General features: G+C 37.9%; 1 protein-coding gene across 2 annotated transcripts in view; it reads right to left on the bottom strand.

The window, feature by feature from the left end:
- Positions 1 to 17,262, bottom strand: part of adgrl1a (adhesion G protein-coupled receptor L1a) — a 168,001-nt gene extending 150,739 nt beyond the window's left edge. For both annotated transcript variants that reach the window (XM_079867774.1, XM_079867775.1), the window contains exon 1: positions 16,540 to 17,262. The gene's annotated coding sequence lies outside the window, so the exon portion shown is untranslated. The remainder of the gene's footprint in view (positions 1 to 16,539) is intronic.
- Positions 17,263 to 22,474: the final 5,212 nt, after the last annotated feature.

The following is a 22,474-nucleotide window of genomic DNA, read 5'->3' as shown; positions in this document are numbered from 1 at the left end:
TACTTCTTAGCAAACTTTTAGTCATAGCGGTGTCGATCTGTATTGTTCCCGGGTGCAAGAATTCAAAGAGTAAACGTTTAGTGGGAGTGAGTTACTATCAGGATTCAGCGCATTGTAGGTTAAAACTAGATAGTTTCAAACTGGGTGACAACAAACACTGTTATAGGCCAAACAGAGGGGAGAAAAATTAAAGAAACTGCTGTTCTGTCAGTTCCGCCAAACCCCCAAAGCAAAATGCCATCATGTGTACAAGTAAGAGATCTGTTGCCATAATGCTGTTTAAAGAGTAGAAAAGGTACGATACCATTTTCAGTGATAAACCTACCCTTACAATAAATGTTCTGTTAATAACCCTCTGTCGATCCGACAGTCCGTGGGCAGGGATACAACAATGCGGAAGGATTGTCTGTAGTTTTTACCTGGAGCTGTCAAAACATATTTTTGCTGCCAAATATCCGTGAATTTCTCAGTCCAGGTAACACAGAGAATGAGCAAACAGCGTTCATTTACATATACTACAGACACTGTAACAATACGAAACAGGTTAAAAAGCGGCGAAGTTACACATTAACTCCATGAGCCCCCAAATGCTCATTACTGGTGTGTAACAAATAACCTATTTTCTCCATGCATTTTAAAACCCTAATGATTCATTCGTGTTGTCTGAGGTGTCCGCAGGACCACCATAGTACACTATCACATGCATATGACACTCTCTCACAACTCAAGTCTCAAATAAAGAATATACTCAAATCATTCATACATCTACCAACTCATTACATTGACATGTAATTATTTCATTGTATAGAAACCTACATTATTTATATAAAATAGTATTCTGAATCTGAACCCCAATAAATCTGGAATCAAATGAACTCACTGTCAAACTTAACATTCACAAGTACTGTTATAAAAAAACATAACATACGTACTGTAATACAAATATTATATGTAAATATTAAATGTAAATTATTATTTACCATTGATATATTATGGTAGAATCTGTTGTACTATCTTTAATTTATGTAATCTAAATTTATAATGATTTAAACAAAAAAAAAATGTTTACTGTAATGTTTAATTCAAATTACTCTATTACAGTAATAGGAATCTAATGTGGATCACGATTCAGAATAATGTCAAATGTCCAGACATGATAATTTGAGGAGAAAAAAAAATGGTGTGGTCATAAAAATAGGCCTTTAAAAAAAAAAAAAAAAAAAAACCATTGTATTTAAAGCAGTCATAGTCTAATTGAATTAAGCTATGCTTTCGATGTTTACATCATCACCATTGCTTTCATAAAGCGCCCTCAAAAGCAGAGGGGGTTGAAAAGGACAAAAAAGACATTCTGAAAAACATCCCACTCTTTTGGTCTCCTGATTTCCATTCCCTTCACATCTTACTTCGAATTCATGTCTCATTTCACATGCGCTTCACGTTCGGCATCACACTCAAATTCACCCAATTTTGCATTCGGCGGTCGTCGCCGGGTCATTGTGGTTAGGGCTGACACTCCCTGTCAACACTCCCATCACTAACCTCCATTACTCGCTCACTTGCTCTCCCTTTGCTTCCCTGCTCGCTCGCTCATTTCTCTCCCTCTGTCCTTCCCTCGTTCGCTTGTACTCTTTAAAATGGGCATTCTCTGTCCCACCATCTCGTTAATCGACACAATCATTCACCTTACTGCCTCGCCACTGCACCGTAACTCTACACCGGCGCTCCGCATGTGTGCAGCTCACTCCGGTCCAATGAAAGATTTACAAGGACCTTTATGTGTTAATCAGGTTGTCATTCATTCAGCCAAAATCAGAGGCCAGATAAATAAAGGCTAAAAGCTTGTTGGCTTGCTTGGTGTGTGTGTCCGTTGGGTGACACAGTAGTGGGTTCTAAGCAAACAGAGATCGATAGCGGCACCTCCGGGGTCCCCTGCAACTTGGAAGTGAGAGAAAGCTTATCGCTCAATATCATTCTGGAGACAGCTTCCTCTTGCCTTTAACCCTCGCACAGCTCTTTCCTGTCCACCGCTGCTACGCTTCCTGCATTCGACATGAATGTCCAATTCCGACTGGCTCATCATTCCCATCGGCCTCACCTGCGCTCCGACGACTGACCTCCTCTAAAAAATCCATCCACTCTGGAAGAGCTAGTGAAATATATCCGTTAGCATTCTCATTCATCTCAAAGACAGTTGCTCAGCTCAGGGATTTTTTTAAACTGGGGTCCGGGGACCCCCTGAGAAGCTGTAAAGGTGCATTTACATGTTGGTGGAATTTAGTGGGAGAAAAAAGTCCATTGTCAATGTTGAAGCAATGTATGAAGCACAACTCACACAGAAGTAACTTTCAAACAAAGCAACTTTCTGTTTGTCAACGCTCCAATTTAATGTGACCAACTTGAACCTGATGTGAAATCTGTGGGACGAATCTTACGCCCTTATGCAAAATTCTCGACCGTGTGGATTCCTATTAAAATATCTTGATTTGCCAAACTACGGAAAATATGACCACACCATATGGGGGTTCATCTGAAAAAAAAGGGTAAATAAAAAATTAACTTTATAAAAAAAAAAAAAATTTGGATGGAGAAAAAGTAGTTTTCCCCACAGATGGTGTAGTTCTACCAGCCGGGGCTAACTGGATCATAGATTTAAGGCCGGTAAGTGCCTGATTGTGGATTATAAGCTGACAGAATTTGCCACCCAGAGGTCCATGCTTTTGTCCTTACCTGAAGACATCAACTCAAGGTCCATCGAATGCATCCAAAACCTCCACCTCCAAGTCTCCCAACTTTTCCTCTCTCTCTCATATCCACTTCTTGCCTCTTTCCGCTGTCTGTTATCTCTCTGGGCTGTGGTCGACTACAAAGGCCCACCTTTCCATCGCCACTCCTTCCCCTGCCTTTGATTTTCTGTCCATCAAGGGGGCGTGGATTAGTGCTCTCTTGTTTATCTGCTCGTCTGTTTTATCTATCTATCAGCAAGCCCTCCGCTGGGCGGCCGTGGCCTCCGCTACACATTAATCCCGTATCAGCCCGGCGCCCATCCATCAGCCTGCTGTCTATCACGTCAGATCCATCATCCGCCCATCTGTCTCCCGCTGCCCACGTGAACCGCCGGATGAAGAGATAGAGCGAGAAAAGTGCAGGACGGAGATGAAACGGATGAGAATAGAGGATGCGAAGGGGGTGGAGATGGGTTCTGCTATACCAGCGGGCCTTCTTCCACCCTCCCCCATCCGCCCAAGCACGTACAGCGAGCTTTGCATGTCCCGACATGCTTATTACCTCCTCGGTTTGTTCCCCTGTAATTTGTTTGTTTGTTTGTTTGTTTTTCCTTTCCCTTGCTTGTTAATTCTAGCCAATGGGAAAGGCGCCAGTGGAGGGAAAAGCTCAGGATGGGTCATAAATCCCATCAAGCCCCGGTGCAGCTGGAATCTGCCTCCACTTCCCCTCCTCCACCCCCTTCCCCGCCAGAGAGGGATTCGGCACAAAAGCTTACTACCCTGAAAAAGGCTCGATATCTGGGTGCACGAGGGTCAGGTTGATTGCTATTTATACACAAGGACGTTTAAGTGCAGAGGAAGAGGAATCTAAGAACACATGCTGGGTGGGTCTATGCACACCACATTGATGCACAGGTGCAAAGACGGGCACCGGCACGCTCATGCCCGAAAGGAAAGGTGACTGTGAGAGGATTGCGATAGGAGTGTGAGAATGAACCAGGAGTGAAGCGACAGGCTCCCATGCCTCTGACCTTGTCGGACATCTCCAGGGACCCGACGGCACCTTTAACCAGGGCCTCGGCTTTGTAAAACGGCTGAACAAGAGAGAAAAAAAACAAGCATCTCCAAACAAATGTGTCTCTTCCACAAATGAATGAGAGCAGACAGCTGTCAGGAGCAATCCATATCCATCCTCAGTTAAGCAAAGCTAATTAGTTCCACAACTGGCTTTCCAGTCCCACTCAGAGACGCGGCAGTCTGACAGAGCTCCCTATACGGGACATGGGATCAGTGACTCATGTGTCAGCCCGTTTTATGGCAAAATTTGTGCACGCGAGCGGCTGTGTGTGAGAAATTGTGCCTTTTGACTTGTGCCAAAGTGTGTGTCTGTGTGTGTGTTTGCAATTTAGTGGAGGGTGATTATACAAGTGTGAAGGTGCCTCATTCTAAATTGGTTGCCTCTAAAATAGAAAAGATTGCAGTGTTTAACAGATGCAATCACCAATCAAGGCTGGCACAAACACACACCTACACACTCATTTACATGCGCACACCCACCTACACACGAGCATGCAACATCACGCTCGAAGAATCAATCCCTTTTTCAGACAAATAACAGAAAAAGAGTGTGGATACCCCGATCGATATTGTACCTTCAAAGCATTAGAGTTCATCACCATGTCGAGCTCTGCATAGCCGTGCTACCCTCTGTTTAAGCTAAAACTACATTAATTCAGGCGATCAATATAAGCAATCTTTGGGAGAAATCAAGCCACTGTGAAAACAAGAATCCATGGGAAAAGAAGGATGACTCATTTTAACAAAAAAAAATAAATTAAATGCTAAGTGTTTTTATTTGCACCTGCTTATCAACCCGAGACCATGACCGGGCAGAAAGAATGGTTAAGGTATTGTAAGGCCACTGAAATTTAGCAAGTGGAAATGCACGTTAGTTTTATCATTTATTCGTTCGCATACAATCAGAATGTAGCTTCTGCTTTAAAGCTCCACTGTAACAAATGTTATTCGTTGCGTCATGTGCCTTTTTTTTATTTCAGACCCCTATCAACTCACCGCCACCAGTTTAAAGTATAATTCCAGTATTTAGCACTTTGAGTCTATTTTCTAGTTTGTTTTGGATGAACTAGAGTATTTTGACGATGGGTCCTGTCTCGACTTTTTGACTCTTTTAGAATCGCCTTTGACCGCTTCAGAACGGCTGTCTACCGGCATGCACGAACATGTCCTTAAAACAACCCTTAACGTTCGTTTTCAAAACTGTGCAACTCACCGAGTGGTTAGTGGTGTTCGTTGATGATTAAAAACAAATATATCGGCGCAATGTATGATTTCAATCCGTGTTATTTGCTATAGTGGAACTATTTTTTCAGATACCTCACAACCGCGTATAAACTTGCGCTCGATATTTGAGTCTGAAGCGCAGTAATATCAACGAGCAATGAGTCCTCCAACAGAAATCAATGGGATTTTACAAAATGCCAAATAAAACACGACAGAAACTGTATTTCGCTACGCTACTTGTTTTGGAACATCAACGAACACCACTAACCACTCGGTGAGTTGCACAGTTTTGAAAACGAACGTTAAGGGTTGTTTTAAGGACATGTTCGTGCATGCCGGTAGACAGCCACTCTGAAGCGGTCAAAGGCGATTCTAAACCAGTCAAAAAGTCGAGACAGCACCCATCGTTAAAATTTCTGTGTCCACCACTCTAGTTCATCCAAAACAAACTAGAAAATAGACTCAAAGTGCTAAATACCGGAATTATCCTTTAACTAAATATATTTCAAAACCTATTGTATAAATATATTTTAATACTTAAACATATGTCAATTATATACAATATACTACAGTGAAATATTATTAAACTTTAAAGTATCTCTTTTATATATATATATATATATATATATATGCCGATTTGGAGCTTAAGAAACATTTATTACTATTATCAATGTTGAAAACAGTTGTGCTGGTTAATTATTTTTCTTAGAAAACATGATGCATTTTATTTAAGGATTACTTGATCAATAGAGAGTTCAAAAGAACAGCATTTGTTTCAAATAGAAATATTATATATATATATATATATATTGTTATTATACATGGTTATAATAAATCTTTACTATTATTATTTATTAAATAGTATTAATATTGTAAATATTAATTATTACTATTATTATTAATAAATATTGTTAATACTGTAAATATTTATTATTATTATTATTATTATTTAATTACTTGATCAATAGAAAGTTCAAAAGAACAGCATTTGTTTCAAATAGAAACACATCTTCACTGTTACTTCAACTGAATGTGTCCATTTAAATTCCTTTGACATTTAAAATAGCATAGGTACTAATTATAATTGAAAAAAGTTTCAAAATAACAACATATATACACATCATTTAACTAGGAGACAACATTCATACAGTATACACAATAAAAAACCCAACCTGTGGCTCAAGTCTCGTCTCTGCCAGGTCGTTAAACACAGTGGTTTGCACTGGTTATAATGAGGTCAACGGCGTCTATAATGTCCGATCGAATATCAGCCAGGAGTTAGAGTGCTGATACAGTGTTGACATTAGATTGCGACAGCATGTAAACTGCATGGATATTAGTCTTGTGCATTGACTGGTGGCCATTGTAATGGTCGTGTGGATTCTGCCTAGGTCAGCAGGTGCATTGCTGAGGGCCAGCGCTGCGCATTGATTGGACAGCTTGCTCATTATGGGATGTGCTGCCGTCAAGACATGCTAGCTCGGTTTGTTCAGAATGTTTGGTGCTATTGTATGAGGAAGAGCATCTGTAGGGATTGTGGTTTGGTTCACACTGGTCTCCTTCTGTTGCAATGCTAACTTTCTCTCTATGCATGACATCGATGACATTCAGGATTGAAAATGGGTACATACTGCGGGGAAAAAAAGGAATGATCTAGTTAGAGTAAACAACAACAAAAACAGTGTGTGTATTAATAAACCACCTTGTTTGTTCCAAATCTGCTTGTGTTAAAAGTAATGCCAGCGTTATAGATTGCAACTTACAGTGAACCACATAATCTGCTGCCATTAGCTGCCCAGCTGTTTCAACCATTGTATGTGCATTTTCCACTGTCGCTTGGCTGTGCGCTGAACATTTTTTGCTCCATTTATGATGAATATACAGTACTAGACAGATGCGACAGAAGTGCAGGCACATTTGTTTTGCTGTAAAGTGATGTGCGCTAGTGGGGATGTTACACAGTTTTCAATCATATTCGCTTCAGCTTAGATGCTCTTAGCGGTCCCTTTTACCAGCACGGAAATACTATTGTACACTATTGGAACTAACTGATGGAAATGTCACGTACTGTATAATCTATTAGAGGAGAGGAAATCTGCATCATTTGTAATTCAACAATTGCAGCTGTAGTTCTATAGCTTTGTTCCTAGGCAACTATTTTATAGCAAATATGACACAGAAATAGTAATGGTAATAGTGATTACTTGTTGCTATTATAATCTCAAACTCTCAAAATACCACTATTAAACTGGTTATTACAGTATTGTTTTATAAGATGGCTGTGGTTTGTAGAGCAAGCTATAAAAAAATGGTACAAAAAGTGATATTGTACCAACATGTGTGTTGCAAGATGCATAAATGTAATAATTATGTATAATTACTATAATTATTAACAAACGTTAAGTATCTACTACAGCCGATAAAAATGACATACTTTAATGATGGAGATCCGTTTTGTGTATGTCCATTTGAAGAAAGCAATTAATGGTTATTTTCTTGCCCAATACCGGTATGTTGTTTATATTCTGGAATATTTTCAGTTATTCTGTTTACATCTGCAGCCTCACTCATAAGCCAAACCTCCTTGTTTTCCCTAGATGCAACTCTGCGACTCTAGTACGCTCAAGATTATTGAAGTCTGATTCTGTCTTCGCTGTTTGAATTAAAAATGTTCAATAAAGACTTTGAACCTTCTTTGTGCCGTCAGACTGCGAGTTATGACTGATGGCCCAAGGGGGCTGTTCACTCAGGACACGTTCTTACGTTCCATATGTGCTATTTTTTTTTAATTGTTTGTGTTTGTAAACAAGCACCAGATGGATATCTCACTGTAGTTTCAGCATCTTGGAACATTAATGTTGTTTAAGACACTACTGCATGTTAAGTTATGTCAGCTATGAACCAGTCAGATGAATCTGGAGGTGGGAAAAGTGTAATTTCAATGTTCAGTGTTCAAATGTTCAATTTCAATGCGTTTCATTTCTTAAGCTACATAAAATAATTGAAAAACACAAAAAAATTGCAAAAACCCTGTCATTTTTGTTATTATATATAAGGAATAATTGACGACGGGCCGTTGAATTATTAGAAAATAACGCATACCTGAGGTGGTAAAATGGCCATTATGTGAAGCGGAGTATGTGCTTTCCGTACATATTATTTCTTAAAATTCTAATTTTAAAACTTTATCCTATTGTTTACTATATTTATTTGCTATATCGTTGTGGGTTTTGGTTCTTTTGCTATTGCAGTCTGGAAGGACCTTTGAAATAATTGAAATCATTTAGTGAACTGTAATGCGGTCAAGACCTTCCTGGAACTAATTTAGCCGTGCGTTTCCCTGAAAATAATTGCACAATTTAGAAGATTCGTCAACCAATCAGATTTAAGCATTCAACAGACCCGCTGTATAAATTTAGTTCTACACTACCAACTCATTGATTATTTTTTACCACATTTTATAATAATAGTGAAATCATCAAAACTGAATCTATAACAAATTGGGAATGGGAATTATGCAGTGATCAGAATTTTCATCTTCACAAGGTGCATTTCCAGACAGCAACATAGTGTCGGCCCAGATCTGGTATGCATTGAATACATGTGCCAAATGTGGCCCGGATCTGGGCCGACACTATGTTGCTGTCTGGGTTCTGGGATGTATCGGAGTAGTTCACATGTACGCTGGACAATTGTAAACTTTTTTTTTTTTTTTTTTTAAATCATCCATTAAAAATCAATTTAAAAAATAATTGAACACATATTGAATTGAAATTGAATGTGATTTTTAAACTAATTTCAAGACTAAAAGGTTTATATCATTTATAACAAACATTTATAATTATGAGAAGCACAAACTAAGTCAAGTGTGTTGACTGGTTGTCCACATACATTTATGATCTTAGCAACATAGATTATGCAGGTATTATGATTTGTTTGTGAGGCTGTATATTTGTTTGCCAATTAGATATTGATGTAGTGAGGAACCGAGCTGGTATCGTACCGAAGCCAAATGTTGGTATCAAGCCAAATACCCCTAATGAGTCCATCTTACAAGTGTGTGACCGTGAAAGACAAAGATCCCTTTTTGCTCTTTCTCTCCCTCTTTTGGGTGTGAATTATTCTTCCTCTGCTCTTTTTTTCTTCCTGCTGTGTTTTGACACTGCCTCCTGTTTTCTTTTCTTTTTTTCCACACTGCCCTTCCACTTCTCTTTCCAAGGGCTCCCTCCTGCCCCCCTCCTTCCCTCTCTCTGCAAACAGGCAAACAAACAGCTGCCTTTAGTCCCTGGCTGGTTAGCTGTGGTGCCTCATCCCTCGGCTCAGAATACTCCCTGACAAACACACACGCACATAAACACACACACATACACTCATGCTCACACACACGTATACATAGCTGAACTCTGCTGGGAGAATATCCTAACAAATGACCAGTCATGACATAACACCACACTTATCATGCATATTGATCCGCATTGATCAGGCCAGGTCTACCACATGGCTATGAGCTGAATTCGATTAGTGACATATGCAATATGCGCTTGAGTGTGACAGAACAATTTTCAAGGATTTTTAAATAGGCAGAAGGAAAAAATTTTTTTTAAACCAACAATTTCCACCAGTAATTTTTTCTCCCGTTTATTTTCATGTTTCATGGATGTAGCTGAGTTTTGATAAGTATGCCACAATTATAATTCTATTTTATTCTACTTTTTATTTAATTCAAACTAAATAATAATAATAACAATAATAATAATAAAATGTTTAAATAATAAATGACAATATTAATAATAATAATTATTATTATTATTACTTTTTCAAATCAATGTTTTCAAAAAGGAAAATTTCACCTTAAAAACCAACAAATTTCACCAGTAAATTTACTTGCATTATTTGCACACTTGTGGGAGTAGCTTTTTGTTAAGTGTGCCACCATTTATTATAGTTTTATTTTAATTAAATTGCAATACAAACAATAATAAAAAAAATTATAATAGTAACAATTTATAATATATATATATATATATATATATATATATATATATATATATATATATATATATATATATATATATATATATATATTAGGGGTGTAACGATATTCGAACCGAACCGAAAAACCGCGATACACCACCAACGATACGAATCGCGATACTCTCATGGCGTACCAAACACGCCCGCCCCGCCCCCATTGAACCTCATGTCTTGTGTACACAACGAATACAGCGTTGTTGCCTAACCACCATTAACCACATTTAATCGCAATAAGCTCAGTGTTTTGTAACTTTCGATAATAAGCAAGGTGTAATCTTTCAGATTCTGTCTATTTGATCACGAAATTCAAACATTAAATGTCGTTTTGGTTTCAACAGCGGAAATACGTCAATAAAACACTTAGTTTTTCACATAGCTTTAGTTACCTCAGGCAAGTCATTCAGTGTCCACAGCTTGTTGGTTTGCTAAGGAAATGAACCCTTTCACTAAATAAATGCACTATACTAGCCTATATATTATATTTTACTAACCTGTTAATGACATCTTGATTATTTAATGTATGTTTAAAATATCTGTCATGAAAATGACAGCAACTGTGTAAATGATTATATTTCAATAATAAATTAGAGTAAAAACATATGTTAATGTAAAAACTGCCTTATGTACAGTTTACATGTTTTCATACAATTTGTTACTTGAGTGTTGATTATTATTATTATTATATCTAAAAATAAATAGCAACTGAATTTAGGCTAAAAGCCTAGGCTCTGTTGTTAAGCTTTAATGTTATAGTAATGTGAAAGTAAGGGCTCCGATATAGTTTACAGCATTAGCAGAAACGTTTACTTGTAATTTAATTAATTTAAAAACAAGGACACAATTTGTTAATTAAAGCACTGTTAAAAAAAAAAAAAAAAAAAAAAAGCAATTTTAGCTTTCTAAACCCCCCACCCCACCTAAATGAACCGAACCGAACGTCAAAACCGTGGGACGTACCGAACCGTCAGTTTTGTGTATCGTTACACCCCTAATATATATATATATATATATATATATATATATACACACACATTAGAAATTGTTATTATTAATGATTATAATAAATATGTACTATTATTATTTATTCAATAGTATTAATACTGTAAATATCAATTATTACTGTTTTATTAATATATATTAATACTGTAAATATGTATTATTATTATTATTATGTTATTTATTAATTATTTAAAATGTATGAATAATAATACTACTACATTTGTATTAAGTAATATTATTTAAACAATAATAATATTTTATTTCATTGTATTTTACTTACTTATTGCCTTTACTACTGTTTTTCTCTGCTGACTGGAACCCTATCCAAAGATACCTGTGAACCACCAGCTGAGGACCCCTACAGTCTCAGGACTTTTTAAATAACAAAACTTACAGTATCCAAGATTTGGCTGACATCTGCAGACATTTTTTTTAAGCAGCTTATCCCACAAATACAGCAGGATAGAAACAAACACAGTGAAAACTTTCAGTAGGAGTATGGCTATTAAATCTATCTGGGAGTTCTGTTGAACGTCTGTGAGTTATTATTATTATTATTAACGTCTGCAAGCTATTATATTCAACATTCTCTTCCGTCCCCCCCATCACCTGCACAACTCTGTTCAGCTTGACTTCCCTTCTCCGGCTCACGCGGGGAGCTGACTGACAGGATGTGAGCGGAATGATGCATGACTGACATTTCGTATCCCGTCGAGCGAGTTCTTCCATTTCGTTTTCAAATGAACGTTTTCAAGGAATTTCACTCAAACCAAATCACTGTGGAATTCCACATACAAATTTGTATTAGGGATGGCACTGAAGTGGTTTAGCACACAGTTCTGTACTGCTCACATACACATTATACACAGCGCAGTTTCATAACTTCCCACACAAAATGCAAAATTATGAGCTATAGTTGATTATTCAGCCGGCGGCAGATGGCAACACCCTTTTATGTGATGATCAGTGAAACGATTCTGGCTTTCCCTTTAGCTGTTAAATCGGCATCAAACGGCATCCTAGTTTGGGGAAAAAAAAATACCACAGCAGGAGAAGCCTTGTGTCTTGTTAAATATGTTGGATAACCAGAGCTGTTTTAGACCGCTCAGAAGCGGCAAAAAGGCGCTTTTAATTGGGGAACGTCTTGGCCTGGATGGATTGTGATATTAAGCAATCACACATTGGTATTGTGTTGGCGACAGAAGTGTGTGTGAAGCCGTTTTGAAAAGCATTCGCTGGCAGAGCCTCTTTTAACAGCAATACCCCAAGTAAATTGCCCCCGCGTCTCAACGCTCCATTGATTGGGCTCTATTTTAGCCTTTCACAGCTGTAAACCGACGCAACCCACCCCCCCTCGCCGAGTCGATAGACATGATCCAAAGACAGCAGCCAAACAATCCGCTATCTGTCCAGACGGACCCATTCGGCTAATTTAACATGCACTCAATTTATGAAAAAGAGCGTTCATTGATTTTTCCATTCATATGCACTTGTTGATCAAGACATTCCATTGTGCTCCATGATCACTCCGACGGCTCCCGATCAGTGCCGTATGGAGGTGCGAAAAGGGAAGAGGGAACACGGCGCACACTCCTCCTCTCCTGGTTCCAGATGTAGATGGGTTTTTTTTTTTTCGCACAAAAGCCTTGATGCCTGGCGCCTGCAGTTACAGGCTGCTGCATTCATCCACACATTCAGAACAGCACTTCACGACACAAAGGCCGCGACTCAGATGCAGTCTCGAAAAGGGACGCCCAGTTCCTGCAGCTTTTGTGCCTTTTCACAACAACTAGGACAGTTGCGACAGCATCCACACAAACTCTTTTCTATATTTCGCTCTGTCTCCCCCAGTGGGTTTGCGAAAACCCCATTCATACAGCAATGAGCGTTCTTATAATGCAATGACTGTCAACGCATAATGAACTAACAGAAGAAAGACCAAGTCTGTTGCAACTAATCAGACATATAAAATATTTGCAGACAATTTTTTTTTTTTTTGCACCAAAACTATTTGCCACTCTATTAAATAGTTTGACTACCCTTAATGAATTGTTTTTACAACTAGAAAAATCACCAGAGATTAAAAAAAGAAACAAATGGATCATTGTAATGCGATGCTTTTTACAAAAATGCATTGTTTCGCTTAAAACTATGATCTTTAACAGGCTTTTACTCCACCGATTTAAAAAAAAGAAACAGTTACACTTTATTTGAAGGTGTTCTTGTTAAAGTGTAATTTTGTGACATTGTTACATAGTACTTATTTGTGTAATTACAAAGTAATAATAATTATCAACATGTACTTACTATAGAGTAACTGTTAGGGTTTGGTTTAAGGTTATTTGCATGTAATTGTGCATAATTTAATAAGTACATGACTGTGTAACAAGGACTCTAAAATAAAGTGTTACCAAAAAATATTAGAGTAACAGTTTCTGCTATATGAAGCTTAGATAGATAGATAGATAGATAGATAGATAGATAGATAGATAGATAGATAGATAGATAGATAGATAGATAGATAGATAGATGTGCAGTGCCTTAAAATAAAATGTTAGCATAGTATACAGTATACAGTGTAATGCCTTAAAGGGTTAGTTCACCCAAAAATGAAAATTATCCCATGATTTACTCACCCTCAAGCCATCCTATATGACTTTCTTTCAGCCAAACACAATCAGAGTTATATTAAAAATTATAATTATAAATATAATGGGAGTGAATGGTGCCAGGGATTTTGAATCCCCAAAAAGCTCATCAATCCATCATAAAAGTAATCCATACAGCTCAAGGGGGTTAATAAAGCCGTTCTGAAGCGAAGCCATGGGTTTTTATAAGAAAAATATCCATATGTATAACTTTAAAACCTATTTTTTTTTTAAAACCAGAGTTATTCAACTATAATCATGATGATTTATTCATGTTTGCTTTAGCTACTTTTCAAAACAATACCCAGAATGCTGCAGTGTCAATATGGTCCTCTGAGGACACTCCCTCTGGGCCTTTCAGGAAGCTACAAGCAGCAAAAATCTTACAGTACTGGATGATTGACAGCATAACTATACCCTAACCCTGTGGGTTCCCAGAGAGCAAGAGATACAGACAGACAGAAAGGAGGAGAACAGAAGGAGACAGGGGTCTGAATCTGTTATAAAAAGAAAAGAAACAACAGTACCAGAAAAAGCAAGGGTCTTGTGCACTCATGAGGCGCCGGTGCACTGAACAAGAGAAAACGAATATTATATGTCCTCTCAACAGCTGGCCTGGACCATCTGCACACACCTTTGCTTAATGCAGCTAAGTGCACTTGAAGAGGATAGAACACCGAGAGACGGTACGATTCAAAGGAGCGTTAAATGCCGTGAACAAGCTCTATATGTAACGTTCAAACCAGAAGGTCAAACCAAGATATTGTGCAAGTCCCGGGTTCTCCTCATTTTGGGGGTTTAAACATAAAACAAAGACAACGGAGGGGGAAATGTCAAACTGTTTTTTAGTGGAAAGCACCCAGAACAAGCTTCGCCACTGAATAAACGTCAACCAAACCTGCTTTCGCCCAAACATTTTAAAATATATTGTGAGACAAACCTCACTGAAAAAAAACAGCAACAACAAAAAAAATTAAATGATTTTCACTCCGAAATTTCACAAATAACTACAAAGCAATTAACACAGATTTAAAAAAAATAAAATAAAATCTTGTAAAACGTACTCAATAATCTTTACTTAAATCACACACAAAAAAAGATTTTACTCCAAAATCATTTTTTAACAGTACTTCACATAAGAGACTAATTAATTAATTACAAATAAATAAATATTCTCACACTTTTCGGCAAATACATTTACATGACTTTTCTATTCACTGGATAAGAATTACAATATATAGTGATAGCAATATACAATATTTCAGCGCAAAGCGCAACTAATGCACATCCAGAACAAACATTTACATAGTTCCTTCCAATGAGCAAATTGTCCTTTAAACAATTTACTTTGCACTTCCCTCGCTGTTCTCTTCTTTTACATTGTGAAAAAAAATAAATAAAAATAAATCATTGTTGGAAGCTTGACCATCACAGCCGTTGTTTCAAGGCACAGTAAAATGGGCTAACAAATCATGCATCTGACAATAATGTTGCTATGACTGAATCCCTATGTGGATCCATATGTCAAATCCAGACCATTGCCGTGAAAGCTCTGCCAAAATAAAGATGACACAGATGCGGCCAATCTATCAAATCCTTTCCATCATACAAAGGAAATGCTGAGAACTGGCCACTTTTGGCAAAAGCAAAGGAGAAGCGACTCAAATAAATTCATCCGATGATTACTGCCACAATATAAAAATGAGAGCTATCATTAATATTGTGCTAATGCTTGACTATAATTCATCTGCTCGGAGCTTAGAATAATTGTTCTGACACTCGGACAGAGACACATAAATCCTTCGCTCTGTTCTGAGAGAGTGTTTGGCAGTGAACCAGTCCTAGAGCAGAGAACTGGCATTTTATCCCTAAAACCAACATTAAAAGGCTTCTCCTCGCACTGAGGTGTGATGTTTAAAATGGAACCTGCTGCTTTGAGGAGATTCAACTTTGGTCCACTCGTGTCCATTTACCTAAATGTCACCCAGCATCAGGAAGCAATGAGCTTTTCTGCATAGACTAGATTTAATATTACGTATCCAGGGATGCTTGTGATTCACCTTAATGCGAGTAAATGTAGTGTAGTGACATTAATGCTCACATTACAGCTCACGTAGGCCTGTACATTCAAGACACACAAAGGTCGAGAACTAGATGATTTTCTATGAAACATTTGAGTGCTCTAATTCGAGGTTTCATGCAGGCCTATAACATATAATGAGATGTTAATGGTAAAATGTGCGTTTTTAAGACATAATGTGATATAGATGATATGTGATAGAGGTAGGCTATCAGAAGCCATGCTCTTTCTGAATCTCTGTATGGCTGCAGGCTTATATCATGATATCTCATTACATCCATTCAAAAAGCTCAAATACCACTTTTATTATTATTATTATTATTATATGTTGGTGAATGGTGCAGGATCACTCTAAAGTGCCTCTCCAATGTGTCCGATAAAAAAAAAACACAAAAACGTCTCAAAATGTTATAATTTACAATAATATTTGTAGCAACTTCGCAAAGTGTTTGTTCGGTAATAGCTCATTTTGCAAACCTACATGCTATGAATAAACTGTAAAGGTGGGTATATAGTTGACCCAAAGTGTCAAATTTGACAATTTGTTGTTGGACGTGAATGACCCGCGCATATTACGCGCGAGCTTGTATTTGTGTCTGACGCATCATGAGTGCGCGTGTCCACATACGCATAAAATATCAATAAAACACCAATAAATAGGCTAAACCTCGTTAAATGCCAGAGGCGGCAATAGATGCCCGTGCTCGATCCTCCTGCAGCATATCCAAAATCATAAACCTCGGGTTCATACCTTTCTGCGTTTCCTCCTGTTCTTCAGTGAATCTCATTCATTCTTCAGCCCCTTCGGTCGTTTATCTGTCGTTTTCTCCTTCTTCGTGCGGATGCATGCAGATTAAAGCGAATAGCCCGAATGGAGCAGTCCAGAGAATCAACGGAGGGAGAAAATTCGTGAGAAAGACGTACAAAACGACGAAAAACAATCCGACATGTTCAGTCAAATAAGCTCAAACGACCGGACTCACGTCAGAATCATAGCAAAACAACAGCGCGCGATGTTTGATACACGACTCACTGATAATAAGTCCACATGAGACGCGAATGAGCGAAGAAAATATCGTCCGCAGTCCCGTTTTCAGCAGTGAACATAACGTGAAACGTCTCCCCAAATCCTAGAAGGAAAACAAGGACACGCAGAAATGTCAGGAGTGGACGGAGGGAAGAGAGTGAGTGTTCATATCGGAGTCCTCGTCGTATTTATCACACACATTAGAGCAGAAATGAAAGGTTGTGGTGTCGACCCATGTGTCCTCCCGCCTCGAAACCAGCAGTCGCTCTGACTCCCTCCGTCTGAAGACACGCAATGTCGATTTATCTCTCTCACGGCACACTGACTCCTTATCCGACTCCCATCTAAATTAATAAACCATATCCAGGTTTATTAATTTGCACCGTGCGTGACCGTTCGCGAAATGACAATGTATTATTGATCAGTCTCGATGACTGATTCATTGACTGATTCAACCTCGGATCTGGTAAATAATTAAAGACTTGCTTATTTGCAGCTCATTTTTAAAGGCTGCTATTTAAACTAATACTGTAGCTGTTGTGCACATGCAGGTACCCTGACTGAAGTCCGCTGTCCAGCATGCTGGGGTGATATTGTGCAATTATTCAGATGGCTTTCGGTGTGGGACGCCTCTCAGTTGAGCTTTCACTGTTTAGGAGTGTATTAAAAGGGGGCGTGGTCTATGCGGGGGGCGGGGTTATGACATTTTGAGCGTATATTAAAGGGGCGTTGCTTGTGCCGGGGGAGTGGTTTATGACAGGTGATAATTGTAATCCAAACAGACTGACTAATATCTAACAAAAAAAACTAATATTTCAATGTATTTCTGCACCTTTTTTTTGCGGCCTGGCTTATAAGTATAGATTATATTATAAATATAAAAATCACAGCGCAATAATTACCCTTCTACACATTGACATTGATGTATTGTGATTAATTATACGTGTAACACTGACACTGTAAAGTGCTACATTATCTTTATAAAATCCATTTTAATTAAGAGTCACTAGTCTAATCAGTATTGAGAGATGTATAGTAATGTGATCAATGAAGACTTATGATTAAATCTATTTTAATAATTAATCCTCACACACACACACACACACATATGAGCTATATATATATATAGGCTACATTCCAATTACAGTTGGCCTATGCCAGTGTCCTCTGTGACGGCACATTTCGTTAAGATTCAGTGTTGACCTTAAGGGATTTGGTTAGTGCTCTATTTGAAGGGCAGTCATGATCACATTAACTGTCAAATCAAGGGAAACTGGCTCAAAGTCAACAAGATAGTCTACATTTTCATTTCATTACCAAATTACTTTTTTTCAGTACTTCTGGCCAGACCAAAAGACCATTTTTTTCCTGCAAGAGAGCAACAATATGTGCTCAGATTTTTGATTTTCTTTTAATGTCCTCTCTGCTTTCTCTAACACTTGTTGCCCAAATTTCCGAATCACACACACACACACACGCACGCACATGTATTTTGAGTCTATGTATTGAGTTAACCCTTAAACGCATACCTCAGGTCTTTAGTGACCCGGGACATCATTCACTAACTTTCTCCTCATTCATTTTTTAAAGTTAGACATCAACCTTCTTAGTATTCCTCAATAATTCATTAATAAACAATATTTAACAAGAAAAAATAATAAAATTATAAACGAATGCCTGTTTTCCCATTCTTTTTTTGCAAATATTGTCTAGGGTCGCTAGTATATTTTTTTCTGCACAATGTAATCTTTGATCACTGAATAAGTGAAATTCACCTTTATTCCACAGGATGTCAATGTCTGATACACAATAATGAAGTGATGTTTCACTCATAGTCACCGCAGGCAGAAAACAAAAGAATAGGAAGTATCATCAGCAAAACTTTAAATTGCTCAGTGATTTACTGCAGAGCAAGAACTGAACGCAATCAGATATTAGTGTCACTGTCACTTGATGGTGGATCTGGTGAAGAAGCTGTCAGCGATCATAATATTGATTTTGAAGATGTTGAAAATGATAGTTTTGAGAATATGTTTGAGATTGCGAATATGATCCAGATGCTGAATGTACAGGGAAATGAGCTCTGATGAGGACAGTGATGATGGTATAAAACATCTGCTCAAACTGAATCCTTCCCAGCTCCAAAAGGTAAAAAAAAAAAAATTCTTTATCTTATTCTTCTGTAATTGTTACTCTGATATCAGGGGAGTTTTATATTATCGGGACAGGTAGAGATCCATCTGTGTTAGATATAGATCTAGGTCGCTAAAGACCCGAATATGTAATAATGATTGGCGAAGCATTCATGCATTTAAGGATTAATTTCACAAAACAAAAATTATGCTCTTCAGAATATCATCACTGCAAACGGCTGTGTGGATATTAAGATGCACAATTGCGGAGACTGATATTGCTTTTAAAAACAATAAAAATAAACAAGTTTATATTGAGTAGCTTATATTAAAGGATTAGTTCATTTAAAAATTAAAATTATGTCACCATTTACTCACCCTCAAAGTGCTTCAAATTTCTTTCTTCTGTTGAACACACAAGAAGATATTTTGAAGAATGTCGGTAACCAACCAGTTGATGGACCCCCATTGACTTCCACAGTATTTTTTTTTTCCTACTATGGAAGTCAATGGGGTCCATCAAAACTCTGGTTACTGACATTCTTCAAAATATCTTCTTTTGTGTTCAGCAGAAGAAATAAATTCAAACAGGTTTGGAACAACTTGAGGGTGAGTAAATGATGACAGAGTTTTACATTTTAAGTGAACTATTCCTTTAAATCACCATTTGACCAGTAAATTTGTCTATTTTTGTCCCACCAACAAATATGTTTACAAACAAAGTCAGAGTCAGCCATCATGTCTCCAGACAGCACACAGAATAGGCGTTCCTGAATGAATCAGTGTGCTTGAAAAAAAAATCTGTCTGAGTGAATGATTCATTGAGTCAGTTATAAACGCACCATGCATCGCAATTTACATGCTATTGACTCTTATTGTTAAGTTATAAAGCCATACATAGTTTTACTCTGTATTTTGTTCATTTTGTTTTAATAAAGAACACCTTGAATTCATGTTGTTGTTTTTTTATTCAGATTCAAGCACATACATTGGATTGATTTTAATAACTTTAATGCACTTGAATAGGGTGCGTTTAGCTCTATGAAAACAAGCACTGTGTGTGTGTGTGTGTGTGTGTGTGTGTGTGTGCTTGAGTGTATGCCCAGGGAATCCCCAGGGAATATATCTAATATATCTAGTACTATCCTATATTCGTCAGATATTAAGATAATATCTATATCTACCCAGCAACTCCAGTGTGAAATGCTGACTCTGCCCTTTGCATTTTTAAACTGATGGCTCTGCTGCATCTTCCAGTCATGTTTATGTGTTTGTGACCTCACTCCAAGATGTTGTGTCACTCCAAGAAGAAGAGTGGCCTGTGTTGGAAAACTGTTTTCAAACCATTGGACGTGAAGTAAATTTACTCTAATGGGACAAATCACAGCATTTCACGTATTTTAACCAATCACAGCCTTAACAGATTTCATCTGTGAAAAGTGATGCTTCAGACTGTTGCCCAATAACAACCTAAATAGGTACGTTTACTGGATGAGAATATAAACTATAAATCTGAAAGGGGGTAAAATGTTGGCTGATCATAGTTTGGTAAGCTCTCTCTCCCTCCACAAAAACGCATAAATAACATCCTCAACACGAAAGATGTTTACATATTATACAAAGTGTGAGCCACTTGTTTGTGCAAAAGTTGCCGCCACAAATCTTGCTTGTTGCCATATGGTTGCTTAAGTGTTTTGGGAGTTTGTTAGGTGATTGCTATGTTTTTTTTTTTGTTTTTTTTTTCTTTGTCTGTTTTAGTCTAATTGCTTAAAAAAAGTACATTTGGCTCAATTTGGATGCATGATATATCAATACCATATTGGTTATCGGCTGATATTAACAATATAAGTTATATTTACATTTGACATTTATGCATTTGGCAGATGCTTTTGTCCAAAGCGACTTACATTGCATTTCAAGGTACACATTTACATTCTTATCAGTCCTTGCTTTCCCTGGGAATCAAACCCATGACTTTGGCATTGCAAGCGCCAACGCTCTACTGTTTGAGCTATATATTATATATTTCAATCACGACAACTCTCTGAATATTTTATCATGTTATTGAATATAGCAATGTTAATGTATTTGGTCTTGGCAGACTAGATCTGCTATGCTGCTGCTGCAGAGCAAGTATTACTGTGAGCATGTAATATATGCTGCTGCTGCTGCATGAATAGACATACATAAATCCTGTAGCAGATTTAGGCAGGTGGAGCTGGGGGAGGTGGAGGGGTTCAGAGGACCTCGGATAGTTTTTTTTTTTAATTGTACATGCTCATTTCCCCTAGCTTTGCCATCGTCTAACACTCATATAGTATTATTTTTAAAACACTAAAACTGTGCTAAATCTAAAAATCTTCAATCTTAAAATGAATCCTTGCTTTTCCAAATCCCCCAAACCAAATGACAAATTCACACATTCTTTTCTCTTTACTCAGCAAACTAGAAGCAAAATCTCAAGCTACAAAGGTCACTGAAATACCTGAAAAGATTCCAAGCTTCAACCTTGCTTTTTGTGTGAGTGTTTCATAGTAAAAGAACACCATGATAACAGCCAATCTAAGAGGAGAGCTCTCCACATGTCATGTTTTTCTGCGCTTTAATGCAAAGATTTCATTAGATTCGGTATATTGATTTAGACGAGCTACATCCTGCTCACGATGAGAGCTCATTTCAGGGAGAAACGTGACTGCTGGAGAGGAGAGAGACCCAAGAAAAGAAACAATCATAAGAGGGCTTTCTTAAGCACTACCACACCACTTTAAGACCTCATCTTCCATCAGCGATCATCAATGCCCTTCATCTGACAGGTGGATCTTCATAAATAGTAGCACCTCAAAACCTAGCAGCCTCTCTCTCTCTCTCTCTCTCTCTCTCTCTCTCTCGATCTGTTTCTCTTTCTCTTTTGCAATATGAAATAGTCCATTATCTGCTCTCAGGGCTAATTGGTGTATTAACGCCATGCTGTGGGTGACAGAGGGAGCAAGGGAGACGCTGGATGAATATGGATGAGAGAGAGTCAGAGCGTTCGTGTGCACACGAGAGAAAGACTGGGGGAGGGAGTTGTGCAGAAAGAGTGAAAATGGGAGGCCAAGGTAAATCTTTTCAGCAACACAAGTGGTTGAGAGGTGGATGGCGAAATGAGTGGTGGTGGGGAGGAGAAAAAAAAAAGTCCAGTAATGGCTGCTTTTTTTTTTTCCAGGCAGCCTTCTCTCTATCCTTCTCTATTCCTCTCTCACCGACGTTGCCCATCAGCCCAATTATCCACTTTCCGTGGCGCCAGTGCCAGCATATGGAAATGCAAATTGCAGAGAGAAATGTTTTCCTTTTTTCAAAGGAGTAGAAGGTAAGTAGCTCTCGAGGACGGGGGGGGGGGAGACAGAGGAAGTCAATGCGTTGGTGGGAAGTACAGATCTGGATCCTGTGCGTCACCCTCCACATGTATTCCCAAGCCTTCGAGTTGCTTAAATACAAACGATCGCTTCCTTGCACGTGGATGCACTCCGACACACGCCCTGAACGAA

The sequence above is a fragment of the Squalius cephalus genome, assembly GCF_949319135.1.
Source record: "Squalius cephalus genome assembly, chromosome: 1".
Taxonomy (NCBI): Eukaryota; Metazoa; Chordata; class Actinopteri; order Cypriniformes; family Leuciscidae; genus Squalius; species Squalius cephalus.
Note: the sequence above shows the minus strand (reverse complement) of the source record. Positions and strands in the feature narration are given on the sequence as shown.